An 18,253-nucleotide genomic window follows, 5' to 3' on the forward strand; every position below is an offset into this window, starting at 1 on the left:
GGAAAGTCACTATCCCTGTGACAAATAGTATGCCTTACGGTTTTTTTCCTGAACATCTATCTCCAGATAAAGCTTCTTTTCCGAACTGGCTTTGACAAGGCGGAACTCAAGGGCTGTACGGCAGTCATCCATGTCAGCGTGTACCAGACAATCAAAGTATGCCAATACTGGAACGTGTGTGTTTTAATATAATATTTCCTCTTATTGCTTGGTGGGGATCATGTAGGCATCCTATTTTGTTCAGTAAGTAGAGATACATTTGGGCTGGGCATAAACACCAATATCTTGCAACATGAACAACTTGTTACAGCTGAAGCAGCATTACAGTTAACACTCAGAACTAGGCTATAATCGAACTTGTTCAGACCTTGCACATGCTTTAAGCTCTGCTGCAGTATTGTGTTTTGCTGCTTTTCCACTGTCATTCTCGGATATGAATTCAACTGTAGATGATTCAGCCAAATGAAGTATACCAAGTTTGGTCTCTAACCTGTCCTTTCTATGTATTGCTCCTTTGATTTCCCACAAAATCATTATTCTTCTGATAACTGAGGAATATATTCTTTTCTTGTTACTCCCTCCTATCCATAATAAGTGTCAGAGCTTTGAACTAAGGTTGAACTAATATTAGTTCAAAACTGTGACGCTTATTTTGGATCGGAGGGAGTATTACTCTTGATTTCTTCAGAGAAAGAATGCAAACTTTATACATTGTTCTTCTGATATCTGAAAAATATATTGTCGCTCATGTCGTGGCAAGGCTACTACGATCCATGCTTTGTCAAGTATAGAGTATTATTGAGAGTATGAAGTTTATTTATTTATAGTGTATTGCTCTCCTATCTTCAGGAGATTAGATAAAAACTATCAGAAATCAGGTTGGATTACCCACCCCTTAACAAAGAAGCCATACAGGATGTAAGAAAACTATGGGAAGATTCATCCATCCAGGTGAAAAGAAGTTCATATTTCTGTAAATGTGTATACTGTCAAACAACCAGGTTTACTATAAAATAAATGCGTCTGTAGGAAACTTGCTTGTGTGGAAGTGTGCTGCTGCTGCAAGTTCCTGACTGTGCACAGTACTTCATGGACAATCTGGACCGATTAGCTGAAGCAGATTACGTACCAACAAAGGTCCGTACTTATCCATAATCTAATTCTTGTCTGGAGACATTTATTTACCATGCATGCTTCTTGTTGCGATTGTGTTTGGTCTGTTTCGGCTGCATGAGGTACCTAAATGAGATGGTCTATTCAGTCTATGCTGAAAATAGTGAACATGCATGCTAATCAAATATATAGTTGGGCAAAGCATCTTCTTATGATGCCACTCGGCAGCCTCTTTGGGCTAGCCTTGCCTGTGACGAAAGCCTCCGCGGCAGGAAACTGAATGAAGTCAAGACAGAATTTGTATTGTTCACACACCCAAAAAAATTACTGTGTCATAGCGCCATTTCAGTTTCATTACGAACATAAGATTGATGAGTTTAAAACTTGGAGCACGAGTGTTTCATAGTGAATCCTAAAAATGAGATGCATGCTGAGTAGAAGTCTTTCAAATACTTGAGGAACAAAATTGAACGAATTCACTTGTACGCTTCTGATAATCATGCGAAGCTACTGTGCCTGTTTTTACAGTCTTGCATTCAGTGTGGGTCTGAATGTAATGGCGAGCAGCCTTCCTGCCAAAGCTGTTGTGAAACGGTCCATCTGAATCTTGGAATGAATAATATTGTTGTATCTCCAGTTTCTACGTTGCAGCAATGGGTTGTTGTGCTTTAGTTCCTTTAGCTATTTTTTTAACATGTGGTTCCTTTAGCTTTTTGGTGTCAAGTCTTTCCGACTATTATAGGCTATAGCCACACAATTTGACAATAGATGCTCAAATGCTATGTGTTCTCTATCACCAGAGGCAAGGGAGGGCATGACCGAACTAGAGGTTGTTTCATGGCGAGGGCAGGCAGGGCAGAGACATGCAACGGCGAGGGTTGCAATCATAAGGGGACATCACCTTATAAAATGCCCACTCACAATGGCTAGATACTGCTCTCTTCCTCTCCATTGTCATTGACGCAATTACAATTGCATATTTAAGCCTCTTTGATCATCTGCTGCAATCTGGCAATAATATCAGCACATAAATTGATTCGCTTCTTCCAGCGTGCATAGCATTCAACTCTTGGTGCAGGTTGTTCACCAGTGATCTGGTTTGCTAAAAGGCATATTATTTGATCCAGACTTGGAATTGCTTATGTGCTGGCAAAACATGAAAAGCAGGCATCGAACCTCACCCATCCATCCACGAATTTATTCCATCTGTCAAAGAAATGATGACATCTATGCCTATTGTTGAAGACATCAGTATCATCAAAACAATATTAGATAGCTTACGAACTGTAAATTTTTTTCCAGCTTACTATATGGAGTGCTCTCTTTTAGGTTAAGTATCTGCATATATGAATCTAGTTCCCAAAGCCTCGGATTCTGCCTCAAGGGCAAGAGCTGCAGTCTTATCCTCGACCCCGAATGATCAATCAGGGTTGCTTATTGTGATGACACCGTTCGGTCCCGGCATCGTTTCATGTATGCATAGCGGGGTATGGCGTGGAATTTACCCCATGCCGGTCGCCTGAGCAACGCGTGATAGTCGCTCCAGAATGGGACGATGTCAAAGACTAACTCCTCGACTCGCTACGTGAAGCATAACTTTTCCAGTGCACCGTGCTTCTTTTTCCGGGACTATACCTTTAAAGGTTGTCTTGCTCAGCTGGATGCCAAATCTGTCGAATTAAATCTTTTGTAAAGTATCCTTGTATATGAGGTTGAGGCTGTTGTCTCCACCCATCATGCCCTTTGACAAGCGATATCCATCAATAATAGGGTCTAGGACGAGAGCCGCAACTCCTTGGTTGTGTGCTCCTATCGGTTGATCTTGATGATCAAAGGTGATCGGAACGCCCAACCACCTGTTTTCTGATATTGGTGAGTAGGTTTGGTAGATCATAAGGACGTCCTGACCTCGGATGGGTACTCCCTTTGGTTGTAGTTGATTATCTCACCTCACCTTTCATGAATGTCGGGGTTGTCAAGATACTCCACTCCTCCCTTTGCCACTTGTCTGATGACCCAGCAATTCCTGAGCTTGTGGGTGGCCGGTTTATCCGAAGAGGCGGAGTGGATGGCACATGATTCGTCGAGCATGGTGTCTAGCTGTGATTTAACCTTTCGTTGCTGGATCGACCTCTCTTTTGAGAAGGATGCTCGTCGCCCCAGTTGGTGCTGCTGCGCTTGGATCGTCGGTTATGGCGCAGACCTGTTTTCTTCTCCGATCTCGGATAATTCCGTGTTGACGTTCTCGCGCCATTCATTGACTGTCCTGGCGTCCACCATGTTGTAGTATTTAGCGACCATGTTGGAGAGTTCGGTGAATGTCTTCACCTCACACCGAAGGAATTCTCTCATGATCCCTTCGTCGAGGGTGTTGTCACGGAAGGCTGCCAATGCCTCTTGATCCGTGCAGTGTGGGATTTGGTTCTTCGTGACTAAAGTCGTGTCTAGAATTTCCGGGTCATCTCCCTCGTCTTTTGTATGATAAGGGCTAGATCCTAGATGTCAGTTGTTCCCGATTTATCTGTGCGGTATTCGACATGGGAGGTGGGTGGGATTGAAGATTTCATCCCAATCCAATCTGGCATCGGCACCTTCGATAAGTTTTTCCGCGGTCGATGTAATGTTGTCCCTGGTAATTTCGACGGAACCTGGCTTGTCAGGCCGTCGTATTGTATCGTCGGATCCAAGCTCCAGGCTTGATCTGACAACTTGTAGTTTTTGTCCCAAGCCGAGTAGATCCTCGGTGCTTAGACGGAGATAGCTTGGCGCTCTTCGCCAGATCTAGTGTCATGGTGGAGGAGGCCACGACAGGGTCTGAACCATCGAGCTCTATGTCTCGACTGATGGTTGGAGTTTTGATCTTCTCCGGTGGCTCGGTTAAGCCGAGATGCGACGCAGAGGCTATGTCAGCGCCAATCTGATCCTCGACGCTTGAAGCCATCAAGTTGCTTCGGTTCCAGAGGGACCTGTATGGGCCACCAATGTCGGAGCTAATCCGGCGAATCTCGGGTAGAGGGTACCGATCTGGTAGTCTTGGCTAGGTGGTAACAAGGACACAAGGGACACGAGGTTTACCTAGGTTCAGTCCGTCTTGAAGAGGTAAAACCCTACGTCCTGCTTTGTATTGATTGTGGATGGGGTACAAAGTATAGGTGATCTATCGCGAGATCGTATGTGAATGAATTTCCCCTCTACGGCCCTGGCACCTCGGCTTATTTACATACCGAGGGTACCTAGGGCAAATGTGCTGAGGACTATCTTACGCCTTGGAGTATACACCAAGTCTTCGTGTCATTCCTTCTTGGAGCTTCTGGACCAGATGAACGAGGCCCACCAATGATAGGCTCTGGGCGCGGGGGGTTTACATGGCCCAACCCAAAGGATGGGCAACCGACATGCTGAACACCCCTAATCTAGGACTCCATCAACAGGTGGCTCAATAGTACCTCTTGTGGCTCCTGTGATAGAAGCATCGGCTTCCACTGGTGATGTGCAGATTGGCACATCGATAACGACTTAATTGGTAGTGGGCCGAGGTGGACAACAGAGCAAGAGTAGCTATTAAAGGTGTATTCACGGAAGTGTGTGCTGGCTCAGAACGGTACTGTGCCGAGGTGGCAGAGCAAGAGGAGCATCTAAAGGGTGAGGTGAGGGTATTGCACATAGGTGGAGCAACTAGATCAGCCACTGGCGGAACAACAAGGTAGTACTGATGTGATTTCCATCTCTCCGGGGATCAGGCTGAAGGGACAGTGGCCTTGAGGAGAACTACTCGAGCAACAACAGGGATACTATAGAAATGGTATGGTTTGATGACAATGATATTGGAAACTATTAACTTGAGATGCAAGGAAAGGAAACATAGATTAATAAGGACTCCAAGACCAATACTTATACTTCCTAACCCCCCCCCCCCCCTCAAATGCAAAGTGTATGCAATACCATTGCATTCGAAGAAGTGTAACACTAGAAAAAAATGATAATCTCCGCGTCTTGAGAGTGTCATCGTAGCATGAAGAGTCTTCAGAACCTGTCGAGTCAAGCCAAGGAGATAAGGAAGAGATGGCACATCAGAGAAAGACACTGCATCAGTAGAAGATACAAGATAATTATCAAGAGAAGATGGGTTGTCAAAGGAAGATGGCACATCAAGAGAATAAAGCATTGCATAGAAAATCATAGCCCACGACAACTGATGGCGAAAGAAGCTCGACAACTAAGGCAATGGGCGTAGATCGACAATGCAAAAGAATCCATGCAAATCCTATAGAAAACAAGGGCATGTAGGCCACAAAAGTTGTATGGAAAGGACCAGGACCAGAGAAAGGCTGACGGACAAAGGGAGTACATGTAGCCGGAGCAAGATGGCGGGCGGCAGAGCCTGGTGCAGAGAGTCGAAGCCTCGAAGGTCGCATGTTGGTGGCAGGCAGGAGGCGTCCCGACTGCCGCATAGAGCCAGTAGCGTGGGCAACACACTTAACAGAGCAGCACCAGGAGGGCGCACACACATCGACAGAGGAGCAGTTACGGCTGCAACTGAGCGTGCAGGGGAGCAACTAGCGGGAGGCAAGATCTGGATGGAGCTTTTATGGGAGAACACAACCATGGGAGATTGGAAGGCAGGGGCAGTGGTGGACGACCCAGCCTGGAAGATGGCCGGAGGCTGCCAACGCAGGTCAGGTGGGAGAGGCGTGATCCAGCGGGAAAGACCTGCGGTAGGGTAGTTGACTTCCGACGAGGGAGACCTACGGGTGGGCATGATCCAGCGGGCGGCTGCTTGCGAAGGTCGGACCTGCTGATGGAGCCGGACGAATCGTTTCGGGAGGCATCAGCGACGGGAACGACGTTAATTAGATCGGGAGGGCGAGTTGCAGCACCTGAAGAAACCCCTAAACCTGGGTTCTTGATATCATGTTATGATGCAACTTGTCTCTATTGCAATGCCCAAATTATCTCTATTACACAAGACTTGAGATGCAAGGAAAGGAAAGGAAACATAGCCTAATAAGGACTCCAGGACCAATACTAATACTTCCTAGCAAAAACTATGTTCCCTATGAACATTATCTCCAGCCAACAAAGTGTTTGTTGCCTCTCTTTAGTGTGTGTCAATTCCGATTGTCTGGAAAAAGGCAAATGAGGACTCAAAGTGGCTTGTGGCGAGGGGTTACCATTAGACATACGACATTGATTACGATGATACCTTTGCTCCAGTAGCAAAGGTGAACACCGTGAGTATTCTGGTCTCCTTTGCAGCAAATTTCGGGTTGGCTTTTACACCAACTTGATGTGAAGAATGTCTTCTTGCATGTGACCTTGCAGGAGGAGGTATACATGGAGATTCCACCTGGGTTTTCGACTTCTGAGAGAGTCTGTTGGCGAGGTATGTAGGGTAAACAAAGCTCTTTACGTACTGAAGTTGTCTCCAAGAGCTTGGTTTGACAAGTTTAGACGGACGATGCGTGACATGGAGTATGGACAATGAAATGGTGACCATACATTGTTTTATAGACACTCTAAAGGGACAATGACTCGCAGTTTATGTTGATGACATCATTATGGCCGGCGAAGATGACGTTGAGATAGTAAGGCATTTGAAGTTAAAGATCTTGGTCGACTCAAGTACTTCCTTGATATAGAAGTGGCAAGGTCTGAAAAAGGAATAGCTCTTTCTCAAAGAAAATATACCCTGGACCTCATCTATGATGTTGGCATGTTGGGTTGTCGAGCTGCTTCAACCCTAATTGATCAAAACCATAAAGTGTCTGCCTAGGCTCTTGTAGTTATGGATTATTGCCTAACGTATCCGCTCCATGTAAGATTGCAGTACAGTATTGTAATAATCTCTGTGTGAAGAATGATCTTATACGATTTATACATAAATTTATTGCCATACTTAAGTGGCATCATGTCAATCAAGGAAGGACAGAGATGGATGTGTGGCCACAAGGAAGGACAGAGTCCAGAATGATGATATACGAGATAGAGTTGGGGTAACACCGATTGAAGAGAAGCCTGTCCAACATCGTCTAAGATGATTTGCGCATATTTAGCGCAGGCCTCCAGAAGCTCCAGCGCATAGCGGACGGCTAAAACGTGTTGATAGTGTCAAAAGAGGCCGGGGTAGACCGAACTTGACATGAGAGGAGTCCGTAAAGAGAGATCTGAAGGACTGGAGTATCACCAAAGAACTAGCCATGGACAGGGGTGCGTGGAAGCTTGCTATCCATGTGACAGAACCATGAGTTGGTCGCGAGATCTTATGGGTTTCACCTCTAGCATAACCCAACTTGTTTTGGACTCGAACAGGAATACAAGCACGATTCCGAGCTAACTTATATTTTCTTATATATTTTCATCTTTGGGTAACATAGTTGATGCTTACCGCCTGGTCTTACTTTTCATGTTAGCATATTATATTAATTAATGACATTAACTCTTGAGATGACCTGCGAAAAGAATTTCATCTTTTAATATCCTTTGCAGGTGTTGTTAACCACTCGTTTACTTCAGCATGAACATCATCTTGGTCGGCCTATTAACCAAGTAAGTTGCACATCTTGAATAGCATAGCTCAGTTGGAATCTACACATTTTTTCTTTAATTACTGTATCCTGTTTCTGTGAGATATTTGTTTCTGTGTAATATATTCTATTTTAATGATCTGACTCGCATGTATGTAGATATTTGGCCAGCTTTGAGTTTCAAACTTCAGTAGTCGCAATGGATTTTTTTTTATCTCTTGCCCCTCTTCTTAGCAAGTTCATATTTTTATTTTAAATTGCCACTAATGCTACATTTTTGCTGTTTTGTATTTGGCAGAATCTAGGTAGCCTTTTGATGGATTTCCTGTATTTTTTGTGTGTAAGTGAGTATTTATGAACACTTCATTGTTTAAAACACAAGGGAAAAGATGAGTGCCTGATGTGGAAAAGGCATGTAATGAATGACTATATGGGCCCAGTGTATGGTTTCTCTTTTGGGACGGCTAAATTAGCAATATATTGGTGCATCTGACCTCTAGCCGCTTTCAAACATTCTGGATGACATGAATGTATTTGATCCACGCCATAAGCGTATTTCCATCCAAGGAAGTGGAATTTATTTGAACTGAGAAAGAGGGCACAGGTAATAAAAGTCGATGTCTGTAATACATTGTTTCTTTCTGTCACCTTCTGCCTATGGTAATTTTCCATATTGTTGATTTTGCAGCATTGATCCAATTCACATCGATGATCCTCTTTGCCCTGCTAACAACGTGCGCAAGAATTATTTCCGGGTCCACCACTGCATCAAGGTTGGCTCAAATTATCTTTTCTGGACTGGTTGAATCCTTCTGTTGTTGTCTAGAGCTTTTGGAGTTGTGGCAATGCTGTGATTATGCTCTTTTATCTGGTAATTTGTTTGACCGGACAATCTTGGTATTGAAATTTAGTCTTTGTGCGGTACTAGTACTAATGCATTCCTTGTCTGGCCTTTAAAGATATAAATATTTGTCCGGCAATCACGGATCAACAAGTGCTATTGGTATTTTCTGATGCTTTTCATGGCAGGCTTTTGCTGATGCTTTTGCAGTTCTAGAGAACGAGCTACTGCAGTTCATTGCAGAATGTAACACGCCCGCATCATCATTCAGCCTACTGAAGAAAATAATTCCAAGCATTGATTCCAATGATATGTAGCAGTAAAAAGAACCTATGATTCCACGAGCTGCAGGAACTGTTGGGTTGGAATGGCCTCCTGTGTTCTAGACACCGAGTTACTACTGCAGCTGGTGGAAAAGGAGGTCAGTAGATTTTAATTTCCTAGCTGGTCTTAGTTCAGGGTTACTTTCTTTTTTCTGGTGTACTCCCTCTGTAAACTAATATAAAGATCATTTAGATCAATAGGGATCTAAACGATCTTATATTAGTTTACATAGGGAGTATATTTTAATAGTACTCTCGTCAGTTTTAATGCTCGTAGGTGTGAAAAACATTGGTAAAAATTGTTCATATTCAAGTCTTCTATTTACTGCAGGCTTGTTCTAATGTATGATGCCAGCCACCCTCCTCTCGCCTCTGGCTGCTGAGCACCCGAGACTGTTAATTGATGTATTAGGCGGAGGAATTGGATGATTCGAGAGCAAGATGGGGGGTGCACTCTGCACACATAAGGTACTGTACCTGTCACTTCCGTAACACGAGCTTATCTAATCACTTTGTAAGTATGTAATTCTCATCCACTTGATACCATAAACGATAGTTCCTTAACCTCGTGCCGGTGGTATGTGCTGCCAAGGATGTGACATGGACATGGACACGGTCACGGAGGAGCAGTACAAGCAGACCCGCACAGAACTCTTGACCCGGAGAAGCACGCAGGATAAGCTCTAGCAGAGGCTCTGCATGTTTTCTGAATCATCTGTTCCCTGAACCTTACGAAACCGCTGAAGAAAACAGGAGCAATATCCGTCGGTATGGAGGGCAAGTCCTTGGTGCTTTTGGCAGTCTGCATGAGCTTGTGGAACAAGAAATGGAGAATTGCTATGGAGGAGGCTACCTGACTTGATGCTGGAACTGGTGACCGGTATTGGCGGAGCAATTTTCCAAACAGATGTTTCTCCCGATGAACAAGATTCTTCCTTGAACACACCAAAAGGGTAGCTGTGAAGATTACTGCCGGGATCCGAGTGTCGGATTCTTCGTTGCAGTTACCCGCACCGTGTTTGCTGAGTTGGCCTCTTTGAGAAACAAGTCAGGGCAAGCTTATTGATATGATGTGCAAAACTACAAGCACGACGGACAAGGTTGGTATGTCTTACAAAAACAGGCTTCAGTTCCTTCGACTGATGAGACTCAAGTTACCACTGCTTTTGTAGTGAAAGCAGACTTCCGTTCCTGCGGTTGATTGGGTTTAAGTTACCGCCGCTTTTGCAGTGTACTTCCAACACTAATTCATCACTAGCACGTTGTTAATTCACTGTGGTGATGTTCTTCTAGTAACCATTAATACTATTACCAAAGGGAAAAAGTCTATTTCAAACCTTAAACTTGTAGTGGTCGGGCGAAACAAACCCTCAAGTTGAAATCCCGGTCAATTGCACCCTGAACTTTGCAATCCCGGTCTAAATTGAACCTTCGGGTCATTTTCCAAACAGGGATTGTTGACGTGGCAAAGGATGACCGGGATTGGGGAGGAAACGCCCGCGGGTGGGCAGGCCCAGTTTGCGGCAGTGCGTGCTGCGCGTTTTTGCTTCCGTTTTTTTGGTCGTTATTTTTTCTGTTTTTCTTTCCTGGTTCTTTTTTCTTTTCGTTTTTATTTTTCTTTTATATTTATAATATTTTCTTTTTTCTTTTTTATGATTTTTTTTATTTTTACTGTTTCTTTTTCCCTATATTATACAAAGTTCATTGCGTGTTACAAAAATGTTCATTGCATATTTAGCAATGTTCACGGTATATTACACAAAAGTTCATCATGCATTTCTAAAATGTTCATCGTATATTAGAAATTGCTCATTGTATATAAATTGGTCCCTATGTTTTTTACATATTTTCAGTGGTGTATTACACAAATTTTTAATGTGTATTAAAAAAATTGCTCAACGTATATTACAAATGTTCAATGCATATTCGAAAATTGTTCAACACATTTATTTCTAGTTTTTCCAAAATGTTCATTGTGTATAATTTAAAATGTTCATCGTACATTAAGAAAATGTTCAATGGATATTACAAAATCTGAAGTGCATAATATTCGCAAATGTTCAAAAGAAGTTCGATACAACATTTAGCGCCATCAAACTATCAGTTGAACTCACTAGTTCAGTTGGCAAGTTCCAACTCTTAACAAGACTGAGGTCACGAGTTTGAGTCGCTCCTGCAGAACTTCTTCCAGATGTTTTTTTGCGTGCATGCTATTCAACAGCTCCAAATGGGCCGGTTTTTATATACTTTAATATAATTTGAGCATTCAAAAAAAATTGTTTGCAAATTTCGAAAAATGATCATTCTTCAATTTATTTTTATTTTTTAAATAGTTGTGTTTTACTGTTTTCCATTTTTTGAGGAGTTCTAAAAAAATCATATTTTTTCAAAAAAAATATCATGTTTTCAAATTTCATTAGTGTTTTTCAAAAATTGTTCAAAAACAATTTTGTTTCAAAACATATTAACTTTTTCTAAAAGAAATCATGTTTGAATTTAAAAAATGATTAGATTGGTTGCAGCTTACATCCTATGCACGGGGCTGCAATTTTATACAGAAATTCGCAGGAATTATAGTGGCTAGCGACCTGGTTCCCTAACAGGAGGTGCTCATTTTGATCCCTCAGTGGAACTTTAGTTTTTGGGATATTTAGAAAATGTTAAGTTTTATCCCTCTTGTCTATTTCTATTAGTGTGGCGTTGCACATTTGTCACAAGAGCTTGTTGGCTGCTATGGCTAGCCGAGCGCACCAGCAACGTGATGTTTACTAGTTCGAATCCCAGCGGTGGCCTTCATATCGCTCTCGGCTGTTTCTTTTTTCGCGTTTTACATCTCGCGAAAGCCAAATGGGCCGGCCCAGTTGTCCTACGCCCATGCGAGCCCTCGACTCTCTTCCACGCAAGCAGCTGTTTCTTTGGAATTTTTGTTTTTGAACGAAAAAAAAAACTCTTAACGGCCGGCCCACCAAACGAATCCCAGTTCAAACGATGTCAGGGTTCGATTTAGACCGGGATTGTATAGTTCACGGTGCAATTGAGCGGGATTTCGACTTGAGGGTTCATTTCATCCGACCTCTATAAGTTCAAGGTTTAAAATGGACTTTTTCCATTACCAAAGTACCTTCATTGATGAATGCTTACCATTTTTTAAAACTAAATTTGTTCGCAAATACTACTACTTGATAAAGTAGTGAATTGTTTTGCTTTTCCCTGTCAAAAATTGTTCTCAAAATTAGGAATACTTTGAAAAAATTAGCGTAACATACCCGCGCGCTTGGAAGAACACATTTCCTATGACAAAAAGGTAATCATGAGGGGAAACTGATGTCAACTATGAAATAGCACGCTATTTTTTCATTGCTTGTTAGTAATCAATTTTAGTTAACAACCCTCTGGTCAGAAGCCACTGTTGGTGTCGCCCGTCGCCTCATCGTCGCGGGAGGGATAATGAACTGGTTCGGCTTTGGTGTGAATTGGCTTGGATTTGTTGCCTGCCTTGCAACTTCAGATCTGTTGGGTGGGTCCTGGACATCAGTTCTGTTCTTAACAAAGTTCCAAATTTGGGTGTGTGTGAATCTATAGTGCAAAACACGTGGTTCCTTGATACAAGCCCCAAAAGTTGTGGTTTTGTATTTTTCTCAAATAATTGGTTTGGAAGGGAAGATCTTGATCAACATATTGGTGCTTCTTTTAAGGAGAGCACAGGAGATGGAGGAACTGGTATCATTATTGGGGACACCTCGAAGCTTGCATTGAGTGTTCATGTTGCTGATGGGGCTATGGCGGAAGCCTTTTGCGTTGAGAGAAGGTCTCCTCACGTGGATACTAATTCTTTCACTATTCATAATGATTGTCTTCGGGAGGGTTCAAACTATTAAGGATGGAGGTTTTCTCGGCTACTTCAGTGGCAACAGTGTATGCTGATTGCAATATCTTTATTTTCTGGATTTGGTAATATGCTTGTTGATCATTGTAACAGAGAGGTTAGTATAGTCGCTCATGGGGGCTTGTTTTTTTGAAAAAATCCCCTCCCCCCCAGGCTCTCGCGTCGCCCCCTTGCGGGCGACTCGAGGGCGACGAACCCTAGATCCCCTAGCCCCCCTTCCTCCCTCCCTTCCCTCCCCGCCGCCTCCCGAGGCAGTCGCCGGCGCCCCGCGAAAGGAACGGCGAGGCTTGCGCTGCCCTGTTTCTCTTCAGGGAGCACTGGACGCCGGGGCGGCGGCCCCGGGTGCGATGGAGGCGGCGACCTCGTCCGGCGGGTGGCGCCGCAGGTGTTGGCCGGCTCTTCCGTTCGCGTGGGCGTCGGTTGGGCGGCGATGGCTCCTCGTGGCGTGCTTTGCTCCGGTAGGTGCGCCAGATCTGGATCCCCGTGTTTCTTCTCAGAGCCATCCGTCCTCGCCGGCTGCCGAGTCGGCCGGCGTGTGGGCGTGGTGGGGGTTAGCTTGGGATGGGGGAAACCTCTGGTCGACCTCCCGTCGACGGCGGCTCCGGCCCCGTTTCCCTTCTTGAGGGGGTGCTCGATTCCCCTCCTCCCCCACCTCCTCCTCCCCCAAATCCCGGGTAAAAACCTTGACCTTCTGTGGCCGGGCGACGGCGGCGCTCCAGCGTCGTGATCTTCTTGAAGACGGCGCCTTGGGATGGGTGGAGCATAGTGGATGTGCTCTGAGTCGTCTGCGTCGGCGGCGGCGGTGTGTTTCCTGCTGGGCGCCATCGGTGTTGGGTGTGAGGTCGCAGTCCCGCCTCCGTTGTTGTGGTTCGCTGTGAGGTTGCTGGCCGGTGGTGGTGCTCCGGTTGGGGTGAGTGGAGATGGTGGTCTCCCCTCCGGCAACTTGTGTGGAGAGATGGTGCTCTCTCCCCCGTTCTCAGCTTGGCTGGCCTGACATGTGCGACGATGCTCATCCCTGTGGCAGTGTCCTTCTCACCCTTCGTTTGGCGCGCCTCTACGGCCTCTGCTCGCGATGATCCTCTTCGGCGTGGAGCTCACCTTAGACTTGAGCTTGTTGTTTTCTTCGGTGGCAGCTGTGCTAGGGCCTATAGCATCTTAGTTCTTCCTGTCTACTTTTCTTACTTGTCTCAGGTTTGTACCCTTGTATCAACACCACTGTATCCCTAGCCGGTTGATGGCTTCATTAATTTGAAGTCGGGCTTTATGCCTTTTCTCTAAAAAGTATAGTGGCTCATGAGCTTGCTAGGAATGCTTTGATTCCAACTAATATATGTATCTGTTATGACAACCCCCTACTTTTATTTTCGAGAGTCTTGTGAACGACGTAACTATTCTATCAAATCAATAAAGCCCACCATTCTATCAAATCAATATATTTCAGATGCGCTTGATGTGGTTACTTCGGAAGCTATGGCTATGACGGATGGCCTAGTATTTGTTAATTCACCTGTTGAAGCTGAATCAAATTCTTGTGATCGATCACTGTTCGGGATAAACAATCGGGTGGGATGCTGCAGCAGTAATATTCGCAGAATGCATGGACATTTCTTCATTAATTGGGAAGGTTATCTTTAACCATTTGTGTTCGCTCTGCGAAGGAAGCTGTAACACTTGGACTGACGAGCAATCTGTTGGACGATGTAATTCCTATTTGAGATTAATAAAGCTAGCCATGATGATCTTTCCTCAAAGAAAATAATAATGAAGCCCATCATGATGACTTTCCCTTAAAAAAGAACAAAAACCTCCAACCCCGCCAAGCATTTCAATGGGAGTTTCAACTCCATCCCCTCCAAGAGGGAGGGGGAACTCGCCCCCCTATACAACATGTTTTTTAGTTGCCTACGCAACCATTAACCCTATTTGCTAGATTTTTTTCTTGCCAAGTATCGATGGAAACTTCACACCATCATGTTTCATATAAACCTTTTGAGTTGACTATAACTTTGTATTGAGTCAATGGTGATTCATCAGAGGATACTATATCATCGAAGGTGCATGTTGCTGCGCCCATCCATTTTGACACTATAATATTAGGGATAGATTCAATTATATGCGAGAGTAGTATTTTAATCATGTAATATAATTATCACACTATATTAGTAGGTAGTAATTTTAATCATGCGATATAATTATGACACCCATGAATCATGTTTTTTACATGTGTTTTGACACTTGGAATTCATCCGATAGTTCTATTTTTTGTGAGCATGTTTGCGATTGATGAAAACAATATAAATTGATAATTATTTTTGTATGAACATGTTAGATGGTAAGAAGATTGGTAAGGTTTGATTTTGTATACAAATCACAAGGGTTCTAAACCATGGAAGGAGAGGAAGCAAGAGATACAAGGAAAAAAACGTGTGCACTTGATACTTTATGGGCAAGTACAACTCCTACGGTAACATCTGTTTATTTTGACAATAAAATGATAGGAATTTTCATATAGTGCCACATATACATGAAAGTTAAATTTTCTTAAATGAAAGAGCAAAATTTTGATCAGTTTCCCAAGGAAATAATAGACATCAAAGAGAAGTCAAGTGAACAAGACGAGTGGATCACTTCTAAAGAAATAATATTGCAAAAAATAGGCAAAGATGTGCTCGAACTTAAAGGAGCGCTTTAAATTGCCAAGTGGGTAAAATTTTCTCAGTATAACGACATCTCATTTTCAGAGAAGAAGAGAATTGTACATATTAGAAATTTGATCTTTAGCCTACTTGTTATATAGTAGCAACAATTACTGTACACCATGATTAAAAAAGTACAATCTCTTCAAGAGGGACTAATTCTTTGTTAACATACAATAGGTGAGCAATCTTATCAAACAAAATACATTACTAACGAAACCTATGCTTCATGAGTGTTGAGAGGCGAATCTAACAAAAGAGTAAGAGAGATAGCTATCTTGAAGGACAAAAGCATGAAGTATATGAACATATAGATCAACTTGGATAGGATACCTAAATGAATGGGCCTTTAAAGGGACTTGCACACTACGGATTTGGGGCCCTCCTGGGGAGAGAGAGAGAGAGAGAGAGAGAGAGAGAGAGAGAGAGAGAGAGAGAGAGAGAGAGAGAGAGAGAGAGAGAGAGAGAGATGGAGGGAGGGAGGGAGAGGGAGAGAGAGAGAGAGAGAGAGAGAGAGAGAGAGAGAGAGAGAGAGAGAGAAACAAAGTTGAAGCATGCGACAACCACAACAGGATGGGTAGTGTTTTGTCGTTAGACCCTGCCCACCACAACGACACATAGCCGACAATCACAACAGGAGGAATGTGCCTTTACAGGATGAGTCAACCCAAAAACCCAGTGGGAAAATATGAGGAGAATAGTATATATGTTGCTAAAACTCCTTTAAACCTGGCGGAAAAAATATAAGGAGGAAATGATGCAACATATAGCGATTATTGTCTCCTTTATAACACTATGAGAAAAAACTTTGAAGAAGGAGAAAACTCGTTGGTGAGTTTGGAGAACAATATGCTTTGTATACATTCCTTTCAAAAACCCCAGTGGAAAAAATAGAAAGTATTTCATATGTCGCCTCATTAAATTTAAAATCCTTTTATGAGAAACTTTGAGAGAAAGCTCATAAGAAAAGAGTGTGATCTGGTATGCCATTGAAAACTCCTTTAAAAAATGTATACAATGTAAGAATAATTTTATAAAATGTTTGATAGCATTCCAAAAAAATGTTGTAACATTTTTAAAATTTTTCATGCATTTAAAAAAAAGTATTGTGACATTGTAAACAATGTTTATACAATGTAAAAAGTGTCAATGTAATTGAAAAATAATGCTACCTACCATTCAAAAATACATATATCTTTACCTACTAATAAACCACGCATCGCTTCTGGTGGTACGTCATAAAAACAACCCTCGAAGTTGGCAATAATTACCCACCAATGCCACCCGTAAGTGGCAAAAACGATTCGTTTTTAATTTCTAATATCGCTCCAGGGTTCTGTTATTAAAGGTGGATACGATATAATAGCACCAATACATGAGCAGTGCGATGGCTGAGGCAACGATGCTCCACACAGGAGACCAGGGTTTGATCCCTGGTTCTCACGCTTTTTCTCTTTCTTTTTACCAAGCGCAGTAATGGGCCAGCCCATGTGCGGGTCGTGGCGCCCCCTGTTTTCTATATCTTTTTTTTGTTTCTATTTTGTTTTTTCCATAAAAATAAATTTCGGATTGATGGCGCCCCCTATTTTTTATTTCTTTTTACTTTTTCATTTCTGTTTTGGTTTTTTATCTCAAAATTAATTTCGGATTTCCAAAATATCAAACAATTGTGAGTTCTGAAAAAAAGTAGGAAAATGGTAAACTGTTTGTGAATTTAAAAAATATTCTAAAAATCAAAAAATGTTCACGACTTAAAAAATTGCTCACCTTCTGGTGGTACGTCATAAAAACAACCCTCGAAGTTGGCAATAATTACCCACCAATGCCACCCGTAAGTGGCAAAAACGATTCGTTTTTAATTTCTAATATCGCTCCAGGGTTCTGTTATTAAAGGTGGATACGATATAATAGCACCAATGCATGAGCAGCGCGATGGCTGAGGCAACGATGCTCCACACAGGAGACCAGGGTTTGATCCCTGGTTCTCACGCTTTTTCTCTTTCTTTTTACCAAGCGCAGTAATGGGCCAGCCCATGTGCGGGTCGTGGCGCCCCCTGTTTTCTATATCTTTTTTTTTATTTCTATTTTGTTTTTTCCATAAAAATAAATTTCGGATTGATGGCGCCCCCTATTTTTTATTTCTTTTTACTTTTTTATTTCTGTTTTGGTTTTTTATCTCAAAATTAATTTCGGATTTCCAAAATATCAAACAATTGCGAGTTCTGAAAAAAAGTAGGAAAATGGTAAACTGTTTGTGAATTTAAAAAATATTCTAAAAATAAAAAAATGTTCACGACTTAAAAAATGTTCACATCGATTATAGAATGTTTGCCAGTTCAGGAAAATTGCTTAAAAATGTTCACAATTTTTAAAAAATGTTTGTAAATAGCAAAAAATATTCATAAATTGAAAAAATGTTCTTGATTGTAGAAAATGTTCAGAAATTTGTAATAATATGTTGTTTGCGATTTCAAATATGTGCATGAGTTTAACAAATTGTTCATAATTTCAAAATGTTCATGATTTCGAGAAATTGAGAGAGATATTGTATCTCGGTGATGCAACGAAATGTGATCATGACCATTTAAAATTATGAATTTTTTTCTCCCGTTGCAACGCACGGGCCCTTTTGCTAGTAATAATAAAGCAAATTGAGTTTCTTTCGTCCGTCATGACATTTTTCAGAAAAGTTCATCTATTTCAGAGAATTCAACCCGCAGTCTTGTTTTAAGTTAAAACGAATCGTTTTTTTTTCATATTTTACACAAAACTCCCTGTGTTTTGTTGAAATCAACCCGCGGTCCGGATTTAAGTCACACCTGAACCGTTATTTTATATTTTTCGAACCCCCCCTGATGTTTTAGGTAATT

General features: G+C 42.4%; 1 long non-coding RNA gene across 5 annotated transcripts; it reads left to right on the plus strand.

Moving 5' to 3' along the window:
* The first annotated feature begins 63 nt into the window (after positions 1-63).
* On the plus strand, positions 64-10,577 carry LOC123161098 (uncharacterized). 5 transcript variants are annotated; one of them, XR_006480536.1, is made up of 9 exons: positions 64-156; positions 850-951; positions 1,030-1,137; positions 7,600-7,659; positions 7,936-8,241; positions 8,326-8,508; positions 8,667-8,899; positions 9,133-9,269; positions 9,394-10,577. It is a non-coding gene; the product is annotated as an uncharacterized lncRNA (long non-coding RNA). The 5 variants fall into 5 exon arrangements; XR_006480535.1 differs by having other exon boundaries at positions 8,326-8,410; XR_006480537.1 differs by having other exon boundaries at positions 7,936-7,942; positions 8,020-8,241; positions 8,326-8,899.
* Positions 10,578-18,253: the final 7,676 nt, after the last annotated feature.

The sequence above is a fragment of the Triticum aestivum genome, chromosome 7B, assembly GCF_018294505.1.
Source record: "Triticum aestivum cultivar Chinese Spring chromosome 7B, IWGSC CS RefSeq v2.1, whole genome shotgun sequence".
In the NCBI taxonomy this organism is placed as follows: domain Eukaryota; kingdom Viridiplantae; phylum Streptophyta; class Magnoliopsida; order Poales; family Poaceae; genus Triticum; species Triticum aestivum.